Source organism: Colobus angolensis, unplaced genomic scaffold (assembly GCF_000951035.1).
Source record: "Colobus angolensis palliatus isolate OR3802 unplaced genomic scaffold, Cang.pa_1.0 Scaffold221, whole genome shotgun sequence".
In the NCBI taxonomy this organism is placed as follows: domain Eukaryota; kingdom Metazoa; phylum Chordata; class Mammalia; order Primates; family Cercopithecidae; genus Colobus; species Colobus angolensis.
In genome coordinates, this window is record NW_012115389.1 from 3,654,048 (window position 1) to 3,669,996 (window position 15,949).

The 15,949-nt window shown below is 41.6% G+C and overlaps 1 pseudogene across 1 annotated transcript; it reads left to right on the forward strand.

The window, feature by feature from the left end:
- The first annotated feature begins 12,153 nt into the window (after nucleotides 1-12,153).
- LOC105513028 lies at nucleotides 12,154-12,585 on the forward strand (annotated as a pseudogene). The gene has a single exon (XR_001001939.1). The product of XR_001001939.1 is annotated as a 40S ribosomal protein S12 pseudogene (transcript).
- The last annotated feature ends 3,364 nt before the right edge of the window (nucleotides 12,586-15,949 follow it).

Consider the following 15,949-nt stretch of genomic DNA (forward strand, 5'->3'; position numbering starts at 1 on the left):
AGAAAGAAAGAAAGAAAGAAAGAGAAAGAAAGAAAAAGAAAAAAAAGTGGTTATGTAATTAATTATCTCTAGCAATGAAATAGCCCAACCTTTTGGTATGCCACTTAGTGCTTCAGAATGTTACAAAGTTCGTTCTTTTTGTCTTTCTTTCTTTCTTTCTTTCTTTCTTTCTTTCTTTCTTTCTTTCTTTCTTCCTTTCTTCCTTTCTTTTTCTTTCTTTCCTTCCTTCCTTCCTTTCTCTCTCTCTTTCTCTTTCTTTCTTTCTCTCTCTCTGTCTTTTTCTTTCTCTCTCTTTCTTTCTCTCTCTCATTCTTTGTTTCTTTCAATAAATGTTTATCGAGTGCCTATTACATGCCAAGCACAAAGTTACCATTCTACTTTCCAAGGTTCTAAATCGAGTCACTGAGGTTTTCTTTTCTAGGGCTTCCAAGATGCCTTCAGAATTGCTTGGATTGGCATCGGTGTGGAGGGGAGGCAGGTGTTCTCTATTTTTCACTTCTCAGTCCAAGGTTGTTGGTTCATTGTCTCACTAGCAGCTCAATTTTTCTCCAAATAGCAGGATGCAGGTGTCCCCACACATCCTCTCCCATGGGGCAGTCGTTGGTAGAGCTGTTTCCCTGAGAGGGTTAATTCTCTCATAAAAACAGTTTGATATTTCTCAAAAACAAATACACGCTGCCTGTGTAGCAGGCTGAACCTGTACTTCGCACACATACTTCTCCAGGAAGACGGGTCACATGAGGTTTAACAATAAAATGTGGAGTCATAGTTGAGCACTTTGTGCATGCACCAAAACATTTTCAAATATAACATTAAAAGAATTCACAAATGTCAAACACTTTACAGCTGAGTTCAGACACCCTCTTCAAAGTGCAAAAATAATTATAATTATTAAAACAGTTTAAAATTTACCGTTAACTCTACCCTAAAGATTCATTCTCTAGTTACAGAGCCTTCGCTGAGACTGGCAACTCCTCACCTTCACCTTTGAAACCTCTTCTCTCTTAATTATGATTTCTTTGTTTTCCCTGGATAAAAAGCCTATTTCTTGCTGAACCAATTGTTCCCACAGAGATATCCAGTCATCTAAGTACTTGATTCCCGCTCTCCTATCTTGTGCTTGTGGGAATTTGTTATTCTTAATACTCCCTTATCACAGAGCTGTTTCAAGCAGAATAGAGAGTACTGGAATATCGATGTCTCTTAAAATATTATTTTACTTTTTACAGATAAAAATATTAACATTTACATGTCCTGGAAAATAAACAAATAACCAATACTAATGTTATTATCCTCTTAAGAATTCTATGGAAGAAACTGTGAGTAAATTATTTGAATTTTACTTTCTATGTGAGGATTTGAGATGGATTATTTTAGAGCGTTAATTATAATTTGCTAATTATAAACTAGAAGAATTATCAGTTTTATTCAATTCATGAGTACTTAATAATTAAAATTCATATGGAAGCTACAGAAAATGTTCAATTTACAGATGAAGTTTAAAGCTCAGCCATTTGTAGTTATACATCACATATAGATATATATAGGCAAACACTATCCTTGTAGCTCTTAGGGAATTTATTGCTTTGGAGTTAAGTATAAAGCCAGCTATTTAGATCTCAGTTTCATTTACCAAGGTTTAAGATTGGCGCCTGACTCAAATTCAGGATTACTCTAAAGTAACAAAGGAGGGACTGGAACCAAGATAGAGTAAATGATGTGTCCAATATGGAGAAAGAATTTCTCAGGATGCATTGTTAGAAGATACCAGAAGGTATGTGGAAGGTATCTACTTTCCAGGGTAGATCAAATGGCTGTAATCCTCACAATTTCATATCCCTTTTACAAAGAACCCTATACGTATCCAACATTTAAAAATGCATATTTTCACATATTAATTTAATAAACTTTCACTGAGTTGAGTGCCAGACAAAATGTAGAGGACTTTTCAAAGTTGAAAACTTTGCTTCAATAAGTCAACATTGCTTACTCAAAACAAAGCTATTATACAATGTATTATACGATGTAAACTGTAGATTTTATGTCCCTCTACCAATTTAAATCCCTTTGTGGCCAGGCGTGGTGGCTCACGCCTATAATCCCAGCACTTTGGGAGGCCGAGGCAGGTGGATCACCTGAGGTCTGGAGTTTAAGACCAGCCTGGCCAACATGGTGACACCCCATCTCTACTTAAAAAGTATACGAAAATTAGCCAAGCGTGGTGGCATGTGCCTGTAATCCCAGCTACTCGGGAAGCTGTGGCAGGAGGTGGAAGAATCGCTTGAACCTGGGAGATGGAGGTTGCAGTGAGCCAAGATCGCGCCATTGCACTGCAGCCTGGGCGACAGAGCAAGACTCCGTCTCAAAAAAAAAAAAAAAAAAAAAGATTAGGCTGTGAATTGATAAACATCTCAACTAGCAATACACAAAGGAAAGGTGGATAACCTGATCTAATGTTTATTTTGTATTCCTTTAAGTTAGCTTGCTAAATGCTTTTAAAATCATAACAATAGCAATAAACCTATGTACATATGCCCAAATGATTTTGACAAAGGCTAGAAAGTATTCACATGGAGATGTCATTAGTAAATAAATAAATAAATAAATAAATAAATAAGTAAGTAAATGTATTTTTTAAAAAGACAAAGGTGCAAAAGTAATTCAATGGTGGATGACAGCCTTGCAACAGATGGTGCTGAAGAAATTGGACATCCATAGGCAAAAAATTAACTTTGACTTATGTCACACACCTGACAAAATAATTAACTAAAAATGAATCACAGACTTACATGTAAAACGTAAAACTGTAAAACTTTTAGAAAAGACAGGAGAAAATCTTAGGGAGCTAAGGCTAAGCAGGATAGTTCTTAGACTTGATACAAAAAGCATGATCCATAAGAGGAAAAACTAGAAATTGGGCTTCACCAAAATTTAAAACTTTTGTCCTACATAAGACCCTGTTGAGAAGATGAAAAGAAAAGCTACAGATTGGGAGAAAATGTTTGCAAACCACATATCCCACAAGGGACTAGTATCTAAATATAGAAAGAATTCTTAAAACTCAGCAGTAAAAAAACAAGCAAACAAACAAACAAAAAATCAACGAGAACACAGGTAAAAGACTTGAAGCAACATTTTATCAAAGAGGATCCGCAGGTGGCAAATAAGTGAAATTGTGTGCAATTTGGGAAAGGCAAATTAAAACCACAGCGAGATATCACTACACAATGATGTCTTAGGATGTCTAAAATGAAAAAAATAGTGACAACACCAAATGCTGATGAGGCTGCAGAGAAACTGGATCACTCCTACATTGCTGGTGGGAATGTAATATGGTGTAGTCACTCTGGAAGACAGTAGCAGCTTCTTTTTTTTTTTTTTTTAACCTGAGTCTCGCTCTATCGTCCAGGCTGGAGTATGGTGGCGCAATCTCGGCTCACTGCAACCTCCACCTCCTGGGTTCAAGTGATTCTCGTGCCTCAGCCTCCCAAGCAGCTGGGATTACAGGCGCATATGATGCCCACCTAATTTTTGTATTTTTGCTAGAGACAGGGTTTCACCATGTTGGCCAATCTGGTCTCGATCTCCTAACCTTAAGTGATCTGCCTGCATTGGCCTCCCAAAGCGCTGGGATTACAGGCGTGAGTCACCATGCCCAGCCAGCAGTTTCTTAAAAAACTCAACAAGCCATAAAAACAAAAAAGACAACAAACATGCAACTACCATGCCATATAGCCTCACAAGTACACTCCTGGAGCTTCACGTAACAGCTTGTACATGGATGTTTATGCCAGCTTTACTTGAAACAGCCCCAAAATGGAAAACCTAGATGCTCTTCAACATGTTGGTTAAACAAACTGATCTGCCCATACCGTGAAATACTAGTTAACAATAAAAAGAAACAAACTATTAATACGTGCAACAAAACCTGCATGAATTGCCAGAGAATTCTGCGGAAAGAAACCTGCCAATCCTCAAAGGTTACATACAAATGATCCCATTTATATGACAGACTTTAAATGGCAAAATTACAGAAATGAAGAGGTCAGTAGTAGCTAAGGGTTAAAGAAGGGTAGAGGGAGAGGGATTTTTATGGGGTGGGAATGTTCTGTTCCCTCACTGTATCAATGTCAGTATCTTGGTTGTGATATTGTACTATATTTTTGCAAGATGTTACTATTGGGGAAAACCAGGTGACGGGTATACAGGATCTCTCTGTATTATTTCTCACAACTGCATGGTAATCCATAATTAACTCAAAATGAAAATTTTAATTTCTGAAAAAAAAGATAAAATATGTATTTTCAGATGGGCTAAAATAAAGGTCCAAGGTACCTGTTTATGTTAAACTTACAGCCTCCTTTACTTTCCAGTATCTTTGAAATACCCTTTTAATATTAAAATAAGCCAAGATAGAGATCAACACAGTATTAATAGGTTGGTATTTTGTTTTGCTTGTAAGCGTGTTAACTCTGAAACAATCAGACTTGATAAAATACAGAAACAATAGACTTCCTGACTCTGCAGTGCTTTGTACAAAGCTCCTTTCACTCCTCGACTTCATCTTGCCAGTGAAGAAGTAGTGGACACACCTATAATCTTCCTGGCTAATATCATTTCCAAATGCTCCTGCAAGAGTCTCTCACCTCTCTGTTTCTGTCCTCACCAATGTGTAGCCTAGATCTAGTTTGTAAAATGCGTGGTGGGATCTAATGGATCATGAAGATGTGTTCAGAGTCAGATAAAGGAGAAAAGGGCCAGGTGCGTGGCTCACGCCTGTAATCCCAGCACTTTGGGAGGCTGAGGCGGGTGGATCACCAGAGGTCAGGAGTTCGAGACCAGCCTGACCAATATGGTGAAACCCCATTTCTACTAAAAATACAAAAATTAGCCGAGTGTGGTGGCACACACCTGTAGTCCCAGCTACTTGGGAGACTGGGGCAGGAGAATCACTTGAAGCCAGAGGTGGAGGTTGCAGTGAGCTGAGATCACACCATGCCACTGCACTCCAGCCTGGGCAACAAGAGCGAGACTCTATCTCAAAACCAAAACCAAAAACAAACAAACAAACAAACAAAAAACAAAACACACACAAAGAAAATAAAAGAAAAAAGGGATGACTTTGGGGTTTTAAATGTTCATTTTCTAGAGTAAATTTGATTTCAATTTGAACAAAATTGAGCATGGTTCATACTTTCTGAATTTAGAAAATCCGTATCATTCTTATGGACTGTATTTAATAACAACTATTATATATTTACTTTCCTGTAAACATTTGCAACACTCAAGGTAATGCAGCAAGACACTCTCCAAGATTAACACATAAGTAAACTTTTTTTCTGTTTAGAGATGGGGTCTCACTATGTAGCCCAGGCTGGTCTTGAACTCCTGGGCTCAAGCAATCCTCCTGCCTCAGCCTCCTAATATAAGCATTCTATAATTATATTTTTAAAAAGCTTCAATAATGATTAAAGCTCTCAGCACATAGTGTTCACCAACATTAGAAGTTATTTTTTTCTTCTTTTTCTTTTTTAGAGGCAAGGTCTCACTGGGTTTCACCCAGGCTGGAGTATAGTAGTGTGATCACAGCTCATTGCAACCTTGACTTCCTAGGCTCAAGTGATCCTCCCCACTCAGCCTCCTGAGTAGATGAGACTACAGGAGTGCACCATCACACCTAGCTAATTTTTTTCATTTTTGTAGAGACAGGGTCTCCCTATGTTGCCCAGGCTGGTCTCAAACTCCTGGCCTCAAGCAGTCCTCCCACCTCAGCCTCTCAAAGCTCAGGGATTAGAGGCATAAACCACCATACCTGTCCAGAAGCTGATTTTTTTTTTTTTTTTTTTGAGATGGTGCCTGACTCTAGCCCAGTCTGGAGTGCAGTGGTGTGATCTTGGCTCACTGCAACCTCTGCCTCCCAGTTTCAGGTAATTCTCCTGCCTCAGCCACCTGAGCAGCTAGAATTACAGGTACATGCCACCAAGCCCGGCTAATTTTTGTATTTTTAGTAGCGACGGGGTTTTACCATGTTGGCCCGGCTGGTCTCGAACTCCTGACCTCTATGAGATCCTTTGAGATCTATAAGATGGGTTTGCTTTGAAAAAAGTAGCAATTAAGTTGAAGAATAATTTCCCCACATTCTAACACTGTTTTTCTCAGTACAAGTTACAAGAGCAACTTCCTTTACTTCTTTATCTTAGAGACAGAGTCTTGGTCTGTCACCCAGGCTAGAGTGCAGTGGCACATTTATGGCTCACTGCAGCCTCAACCTCCCGGACTCAACGGACCCTCCTGCCTCAGCCTCCCCAGTAGCTGGGACTACAGGCCCATGCCACCATACCATGCCTGCCTTGGCCTCCCAAAGTGCTGAGATTACAGGCGTGAGCCACTGCACCCGACCCAGAAGCTGACTGTTGAGCAGAATGAGACTCGAGTGCAGTGGAGCTAGTCCTAGCCCCAAATATGTCCATATGGGAGGAATTTCGATCTCCAACACTTCATTGTATTCAAGTAAAATGGTTTCTAGACACTTTGGAGATATGCAATTCCATCTTGGCCCCTGTCCTATGTAATGGTATGCCTAAATTTGGTGTCAGGGAGAAGAGGTAAGAGGATATAAAATGTTTCTGTGTACTTCTCCTCCAGACTTTCAGAGATTTAAGGGCTTTAAATATCTTATTCTCCAGTCTAGGGAGGAAGACACTGTGGACTTTCTCCACTAATGATAAGAACCGGCTGAAAGAGCTGATTCACCATTCGTTCCTAGCTTCATGGTTTCTTTGAGCTCTATGAGATGGGCTTGGTTTGAAAAAACTAGCAATTAAGTTGAAGAATAATTTCCCCCTGTTCTAACACTGTTTTTCTCAGTACAAGTTGCAAGAGCAACTTCCTTTATTTCTTTATTTTAGAGACAGAGTCTTGCTCTGTCACCCAGGCTAGAGTGCAGTGGCATGTTTATGACTCACTGCGCCTCAACATCCTGGACTCAGTTGATCCTCATGCCTCAGCCTTTGCATGTGCCACCATACCATGCCCAGCTAATTTTTTTTTTTTTTTTTGAGACAGAGTTTCGCTCTGTCACCCAGGCTGTAGTACAGTGGCACGATCTCAGCTCACTGCAAGCCCCGCCTCCCAGGTTCACGCTATTCTCTTGCCTCAGCCTCCCAAGTATCTGGGACTACAGGCGCCCACCACCACGCCCGGCTAATTTTTGTGTCTTTAGTAGAGAGGGGGTTTCACCATGTTAGCCAGGATGGTTTCAATCTCCTGACCTCGTGATCCGCATGCCCAGCTAATTTTTTGTAGAGACAGAGTTTGCCATGTTGCTCAGGCTGGTCTCGAACTCCTGGGCTTAAGGGATCTACCCACCTTGGCCTTGCAAAGTGATGGGGTTATAGGCCTGAGCCACTGAGCTCGGCCTAGAGCAAGTTTCTTTAAGTATATTGTCATCCAAAACCTTAAAACCATGTAGATAATTAAGTGGGAGTCTCTTCCCTCCCACCCAAGCCATAGTTGGGATTCTGGAAATTGTTTGGAGCAGGTAAAAATGTTTGGGCTTGGCTCTCATTTGAGTTCTTTCTTAAAGCTGCAAACATTTCAGCCACTGCCCATATACTACTTATTTGTCATATATTAGTCATGGGAGCTGCTGATTTTCCCACCCTTTCCAGACACCCACTCCTGCTCCCTTCTCATCCATTCCCTGCCGTTCCTCTGGAGGTCGGGAATCTCGGGATAATGGAGGCAGTTTGCTGTGGGGAAACTTGCCCCAGGGCTTCCTTGGTCTTCCTGGAGCCTCTAGCAGCCTAAGTATTGTGTCCCGGAACCCCTAGACCCTTGGGGAAACTGGCACAATTATTCATCCCTTTGTGGGGTGGGGGTGAGGGTGTTAGAGAGCAGGAGGGGCTTGCCTGGGACAGGTCCCAAGAACAATGAAGTTACTCTCTTGATAAATTGGACGTATTTTATTTATTTTTATTTATTTATTTTGAGACAGAGTCTCTCTCTGTCACCCAGGCTGGAGTGCAGTGGCGCGATCTCGGCTCACTGCAAGCTCCGCCTCCTGGGTTCAGGCCATTCTCCTGCCTCATCCTCCTGAGTAGCTGGGACTACAGGCGCCTGCAACCATGCCCGGCAAATTTTTTGTTATTTTTAGTAGAGACAGGGTTTCACCATGTTAGCCAGCATGGTCTCAATCTCCTGACCTCGTGATCCGCCCGCCTCACGATTGTCTTTTTTGTTTTGTTTGTTTTGGTGGGGCAAGATAGGAAAACTAATCCATGTAATTTAAGCCAGATAGGGTGGTGCCCACCTGTAGTAGTCCCAGCTACTCCATGGCTGAGGCAGGAAGATTGCTTGAGCCCTGGAGTTCAAGACCAGCCTGAACAGCATAGTTACTGAGAGGGGTCCAGATCCAGACTCCAAGAGAGGATTCTTGGACCTTGCACAAGAAAGAATTTGGGGTGAGTCCATATCGGAAAGTGAAAGCAAGTGTATTAGGAAAGTAAAGGAATAAAAGAATGGCTACTCTACAGACAGAGCAGCAGCATGGGCTCCCACTGGCTACGTTATTTCTTGATTATCTGCTTAACAAGGAGTGGATTATTCATGCGTTTTTCTGGGAAAGATGTGGGCAATTCCAGGAACTGAGGGTTCCTCCCCTTTTAGACGTATAGGATAGCTTCCTGACTTTGCCCTGGCATTTGTAAGCTGTCATGGTGCTGGTGGGAGTGTCTATTAGCATGCTAATGAATTATAATTAACATATAATGAGCAGTGAGGACGACCAGAGGTCACTTTCATCGCCATCTTGGTTTTGATGGGTTTTGACCAGCTTCTTTACCACGACCTGTTTTATTAGCAAGGTCTTTGTGACTTGTACCTTGTGCCAACCTCCTGTCTCATCCTGTGACTTAGAATGCCTGACCTCCTGGGAATGCAGCCCAGTAGAGCTCAGCCTTATTTTACCCAGCTCCTATTCAAATTGGAGTTGCTCTGATTCGAACACCTCTGACAGCACAATGAAACCCCGTCTCTACAAAAAAAAAAAAAAAGCCAAAAGTAGTGGTCCACATCTGTAGTTCCAGCTACTGGGGAGGCTGATGCGAGAGGATCCCTTGAGCCTGAGAGGTTGAGGCTGCAGTGAGCCATGATAGCACCACTGCACTCCAGCCTGGTTAACAGAAGGAGACTCTGTCTTATAAAAAACACAGCAAAAACAAACAAACAAACAAAAACAATAACAACAACAATGAAAACCCAGCATTAAACAATGTGATCTATCTCACTGGTCACTGTGGAATCAAAAGCTTCCACCAATTCAAAATGAGAGTGTTGTCTGTGAATCAACAGCTGATGAACAAGAGATGAGATCAATTAACATGACAGCCTTAGCCACTTGGGGAACCTATTTTCTAGAGGACAAATTGAAGAAAACAGGAATTACAGCCCGTTAATCTGTCCTTAGGACCTGGAAAATGAGGAGAACTATTTATCTTGAAAATAATAATTGGGTATGATCATTAAAACCCCCTTAATTCAGATTCTCTCTTCTGGTTGAACTCCAAGCCTATCATGATTTCCCATGAACGCAAGAACTCTGAGACTGAGATTCTCCAGAATTTTCCATAAGCAACAATTCTAAGTCATGACAAAGGTGCTGCACATAGGGCCATGCGCAACCAGCAGGCTCTCAGAGAACTCTTGAGGTGGAAATGAAAACAGGTAACTTCCATCTATATGTTTTCATCTCATTCTATTTTAATTACTAATTTGAGTACAGTCTGTACCGGGTAAGATAGCTAGGTCAATGAAGGGCCACATATATGATGGTGGTCCCATAAGATTATAATGGAGCTGAGAAATTCCTATTGCCTGGTGATGTAGGAGCCATTGTCACACATTACTCACGTGTCTGCGGTGATGCTGGTGTAAACACACCTACTGTGCTGCCGGTCATGTAAAAGTCTAGTACAGGCCGGGTGCGGTGGCTCATGCCTGTAATCCTAGAACTTTGGGAGGCTGAGGAGCTCAGGAGTTCGAGACCAGCCTGGGCAACATGGCAAAAACCCATCTCTACCAAAAATATATATATATATATACTTTCTTTTTTGAGGCGGAGTCTCGCTCTGCAATGGAGCAATCTCAGCTCACTGCAACCTCTGCCTCCTGGGTTCAAGTGATTCTCATGCCTCAGCCTCCCAAGTAGCTGGGATTACAGGCGACTGCCACCACACCTGGCCACTTTTTGTATTTTTAGTAGATACGGGGTATCACCATTTTGGCCAGGCAGGTCTTGAACTCCTGACCTCAGGTGATCCACTCACCTTGGCCTCCTAAAGTGCTGGGATTACAGGTGTGAGCCACAGTACCTGGCCCCAGTATTTTTATATTTACTCATTTATAGCATATTCTTCCTGTTAATCCACAACTTTGATCGTTAGTGCTATGAAGTAAATGCTATGTGTCATATTTTGCCAGGGTCGCACTGTGTTCCCAACCCTGGTATCACTTTTGAGGTTAAAGACTTGGGCTACCACCTTGGATCCTCCATCTCATCTCTCAGTCTGAGGAAAGCAGGCTGCCATCTTGTAAGCCACCCAGTGGAGAGGCCTGTGTGGTAAGAGGCTGAAGCCTCCTGCCCCAGCGAGTTGAGGACCAATACCTACCAACAACTAGGACAGTGAACTTGAAAGTAAAGTCCAGTGTCTAATGAGCCTTGAGATGACAGCCCCTGGCCAACAGCTTAAATGCAATCTGGTGAAAGTCCCTGAGTCAGGACCAGCTAAGCCATTTCTAGGTTCCTGATCTTCACAAAATGTGAAATAATAAGTATTTGGGGGTTTTGGTGTTTAAAAAAAATGCTTTGTGTTTGTGTTTAAAGGATGAATAAATTACATGTAAATTTGCAAGTCTAAAGATTTTCAGATGTTTTATAAAGAGGACTGTGGTAGATTCTTCTTGACTTTAGCAAATACAAATTCTCAGTGGTTACTGCTCCTATATGAGCTGAGGCCTTGGTGTTTCTCATGTCCCAGTTTGGCTGAAGCCCTATTCTGCGAGGCTGCTGCACCGCTAGGTTTCCGAATAGGATCAGCATCGAGCTCTCAGAGGCAGGTGTATGAGTAGGAAATGAGTTCATTAAACGGCAGGCAGAGTTACAGAACAATTTCACAACGAAGACAGTGCTACAAGGAGAACAGAGTGACCACAGAGGCAGAATCAGTTATGATCATCTCATCTACAAATAAAAAAACCAAGAGGTACTCAACCAAAAACAACTGAAATTGAACTGTGGGTACAATGGCCTTTTTTTCATGCTTGGGGCTGAGAGGCTCCAGAATTTTACACAATGACACTAAAACATTACCTACCTTCAGACCTAATAGTTCTGAATGAAAATTTCAAGTTATTTTTTGGAGTGGCAAATTATATGTACATTTAAATGTCAAAGTTTAATATAGGACAGTCTTTGGCTGGGCACAGTGGTTGACGCCTGTAATCCCAGCACTGTGGGAGGCGGAGGTGGGTGGATTACCTGAGATCAGGAGTTCGAGACCAGCCTGGCCAACATGGTGAAACCCCATCTCTACTAAAACTACAAAAATTAGCCAGGCATGGTGGCGGGCCCCTGTAATCCCAGCTACTTGGGAGGCTGAGGCAGGAGAATCACTTGAACCTGGGAGGCAGAGTTGGAGTGAATCAAGACCGCACCATTGAACTCCAATCTGGGGTGACAAGAGCAAAACTCTGTCAAAAAAAAAAAAAAAAAAGAATAGTTGTTGGATCTGAAAGATGTTCCCCTAGAGGCCCAAGAGACTTTTGCATTAGAAACAGAGAAAGGTAAATAACCCAATCGTGGAAAGAATGACTTTGCAAGGGAGGCCGAAGAGAAGTTTCCAGTTAATTCCACTTAGGTGGAACGTCGAAGCAGTAACTAAAGTCAATGCAGTAACTAAAGTCAACATTGTTAAAGTCAATATTTGTAAAAGACACCATAGGTTGGCTTGACAATGGTAAGAGTAAGTCTCTCAGATCTAGGCAGAAATTTTTAACATGCTAGGGATTTGAGGCTCTTTCCCAGCCGCCGTCGAGTCACGCGGAGGCGGAGGCTTGGGTGTGTTCAAGATTCGGCTTCACCTGTAACCCACTGCCATGGCCGAGGAAGGCATTGCTGCTGGAGGTGTAAGGGACATTAATACTGCTTTACAAGAGGTGCTGAAGACCGCCCTCATCCACGATGGCCTTGCACGTGGAGTTCACGAAGCTGCTGAAGCCTTAGACAAGTGCCAAGCCCATCTTTGTGTGCTTGCACCCAACTGTGATGAGCCTATGTATGCCAAGTCGTGGAAGCCCTTTGCCCTGAACACCAAATCAACCGAATTAAGGTTGATGACAACAAGAAACTAGGGGAATGGGTAGGCCTCTGTAAAATTGACAGAGAAGGGAAACCAAACCCTGTAAAGTGGTTGGTTGCAGTTGTATAGTAGTTAAGGACTATGGCAAGGAGTCTCAGGCCAAGGATGTCATCGAAGAGTACTTCAAATGCAAGAAATGAAGAAATAAATCTTTGGCTCATACACACAACAAAAAAAGAATTTGAGGGGCCACACATTTTTAGAACTTCTGAGGCCCCATCATTTCACTGAAGTAAATGCTTTGGCCAGGCACAGTGGCTCACGCCTGTAATCCCAGCACTTTGGGAGGCCAAGGCGGGTGGATCACCTGAGGTCAGGAGTTTGAGATCAGCCTGGTCAACATGGTGAAACCCTGTTCTTTACTAAAAATACAGAAATTAGCCAGACTTGGTGGTGCACACCTGTAGTCTCAGCTACTTTGGAGGCTGAGGCAGGATAATTGCTTGAACCCAGGAGGCAGAAGCTACAGTGAGCTGAGACCATGGCACTGCACTCTAGCCTGGGTGACAACAAGACTCAAGACTCTGTCTCAAAAAGAAGGAAGGAAGGAAGGAAGGAAGCAAGGAAGGAAGGAAGCAAGGAAGGAAGGAAGGAAATGCTTTAAAACACTTCCACTTTTAAATGTGAGATTTTAATCATATTCAGCTCCAATTTAGCGAAGACACAATGTCTGTAGAATGTGACCTCTGCTGATACTTTGATCTTTAATAATATGTGGTCCCCTTTTTTTCCTCATATCATAATTAAATAGTAGATCTCTCATATGAAACCATTGTTTAGTTTGTAATGTTGGGCCTTGTATTTTTGTCCACCATTTCATTTTTGTGCCCTCTACAGTAGATAGCTGTGATGAAGAGGTCGTTGGTCATGTTGTCTTCTGTGCAACGCATGCCCATCATGCAGATTTTTCATCCACTCCAGGAGGTTTGTGCCTCTGTCTGTGTGTCCAGGTACCATCTCTGCAGGTAGGAACTGTTAATACACTAGAAAAGAATCACTTCGGGTTTTCCAACTTTTTAGCCCCAAACAGAGCATTTCCTGTCTTTCTGTTCCACTGGGATCTCATTAATTCTCCAACTCAACCATACAGGTAATTCCTGTATCTTTATTGGAGCATCCTGGTGGATGGAGGTAAGAGAAGCTGCTACTTGAATACTAGGCTAATGCCAGTATATGGGTTCCATGGATAGTCTCACCCACCCCCCATCTTTAATCACTTCCTCTACTGACTTTTTTAAAATAGAAATATTGAAATCTATTTTAGGTTTAAAAATAAACAGAGGCATCCAAATTGGAAAGGAAGTGTTCACAGATCATCTGGGCTTATATGCAGCAAACCCTAATAATTACACACACACAAACACACATACACAGTTAGAATGAATGTGTTTAGCAAAGTTGCAGGATATAAAGTCATACAAAAATTAGTTGCATTTTTATATGCTAACAGCAATCCGAATAGGAAATTAACAGAAAAATTATCATGAAAAAGAATTAAGTATTTCAGAATTTACTTAACCGATGAGGCAAAAAAACTTGTGCATTGAAAACATTACTGAAATAAATGAAAGAAGACATAAATAAATGAAGAGACTTCTCATATTCGTGGATTGAAAGACATAATATTGTTAAAATATCAATACTACACAAATAGGCTGGGCATAGTGGCTTACACCTGTAATCCCAGCACTTTGGTAGGCTGAGGTAGACGGATCACCTGAGGTCAGGAGTTTGAGACCAGCCTGGCCAACATAGTGAAACCCTGTCTCTACTAAAAATACAAAAATTAGCTGGATGTAGTGGCAGGCACCTGTAATCCAGCTACTTGGGGGGGCTGAGGCAGGAGAATCGCCTGAACCTGGGAGGCAGAGTTTGCAGTGAGCCAAGATAGTGCCACTGCACTGCAGCCTGGGCAACAGAGCAAGACTCCACCTCAAAAAAAAATACACAAATAGATTCAATGCAATCCCTACCAAAATCCCAATGGTAGAAAAGTCTATCCCCAAATTTATATAACCTCTCAAGGGACCCTGAATGGCTAAAATAATCTTGAAAAAGAACAAAGTTGGAGGTGTCACACTTCTTGATTTCAAAACTTGCTATAAAACTACAGTAATCAAAATAATATGGTATGCATAAAGACAGTAGAATAGAATAGAGAACTCAGAAATAGACCCATGCATGTATGGCCAAATGATGTGTTTAAATTCTTCTTATTTTTTTGAGATGGGGTCTTGCTAGTCTTGAATTCCTGGCCTCAAGCAATTCTCCTACCTCTGCCTCCTGAGTAGTGAGGACTACATGTGTGTGCCGCTTCACCCAGCTAAATGGCTTTTGACAAAGATGTTCTAAAACCGTTCAATGAAGAAAGAACAGCCTTCCAAAAAATGGTGTTGGAAAAACTGTATTTCCATATGCAAACAAATCAAATTGAGTCCTTACTTTATACCATACATGAAAAGTAACTTAAAATGGATCAAAGAACTAAATATAAAACTTAGAACTATTAAACTCTTAAATGGAAACAGGGGAAAAGCTGACATTGGATTTGGCAAGTGTTTCCCAGATATGATACCAAAAGCATAGGTAACAATGGTAAAAATGTGTAAATCAGACAGCACCAAAACTATAAACTGGCTGGGCATGGTGGCTTACGCCTGTAACCTCAGCACTTTGGGAGGCAGAGGAGTGTGGATCACCTGAGGTCAGGAGTTTGAGACCAGCCTAGGCAACATGGCGAAACCCCATCTCTACTAAAAGTACAAAAATTAGCCGGGTGTGTGGTGCATGCCTGTAGACCCAGCTACACAGGAGGCTGAAGCAGGAGAATTGGTTGAACCCGGGAGGCAGAGGTTGCAGTGGGCCGAGATTGCACCACTGGACTCCATCCTCGGCAACAGGGCGAGACTTTGTCTCAAAAAAAAACCAAAAAAACTACAAATTTCTTTGCATTAAAAGACACAATCAAAAGACTGAAAAGGTAACCTATGGAGTAGTAGAAAATATGTACAAATCATATATCTGAAAAGGAGTTACTATCCAGAATACATAAAGAACTCCTACAACTCAACAACAAAAAGTCAAATGACCCAATGTAAAAGGGCAAAGGACTTGAATAGACATTTCTTCAATAAATATAAATGATATTCAAATGACTCATCTTACCTCACAACCACTAGGATGGCTACTTTCAAAACAACAGAAAAAAAAAACGTTGGTGAGGATGTGGAGAAATTTGAACTCTTGTGCACTGTTGGTGGGATTGCGCAAAAGTAATTGTGAGTATAGCTCATGAATTTTAAATCATTATAACTAGGCCCAGACACATCTTTATTAATCAAAATAGGAACCATTGCAATCAACACATTTTTACCAACAAGAAATAAGTTTGTTTATTCCTGTAGCATAAAAATCTGTGCTTTGGGATTCAACGAACTCTTGGAAAGCATTTTCTGCACCCCGCTGGTTGTGGAAGCGTTTTCCTTGCAACAAGTTGTCAAGATGCTTGGTAGTCAATTGGTGAGAGGCCAGGT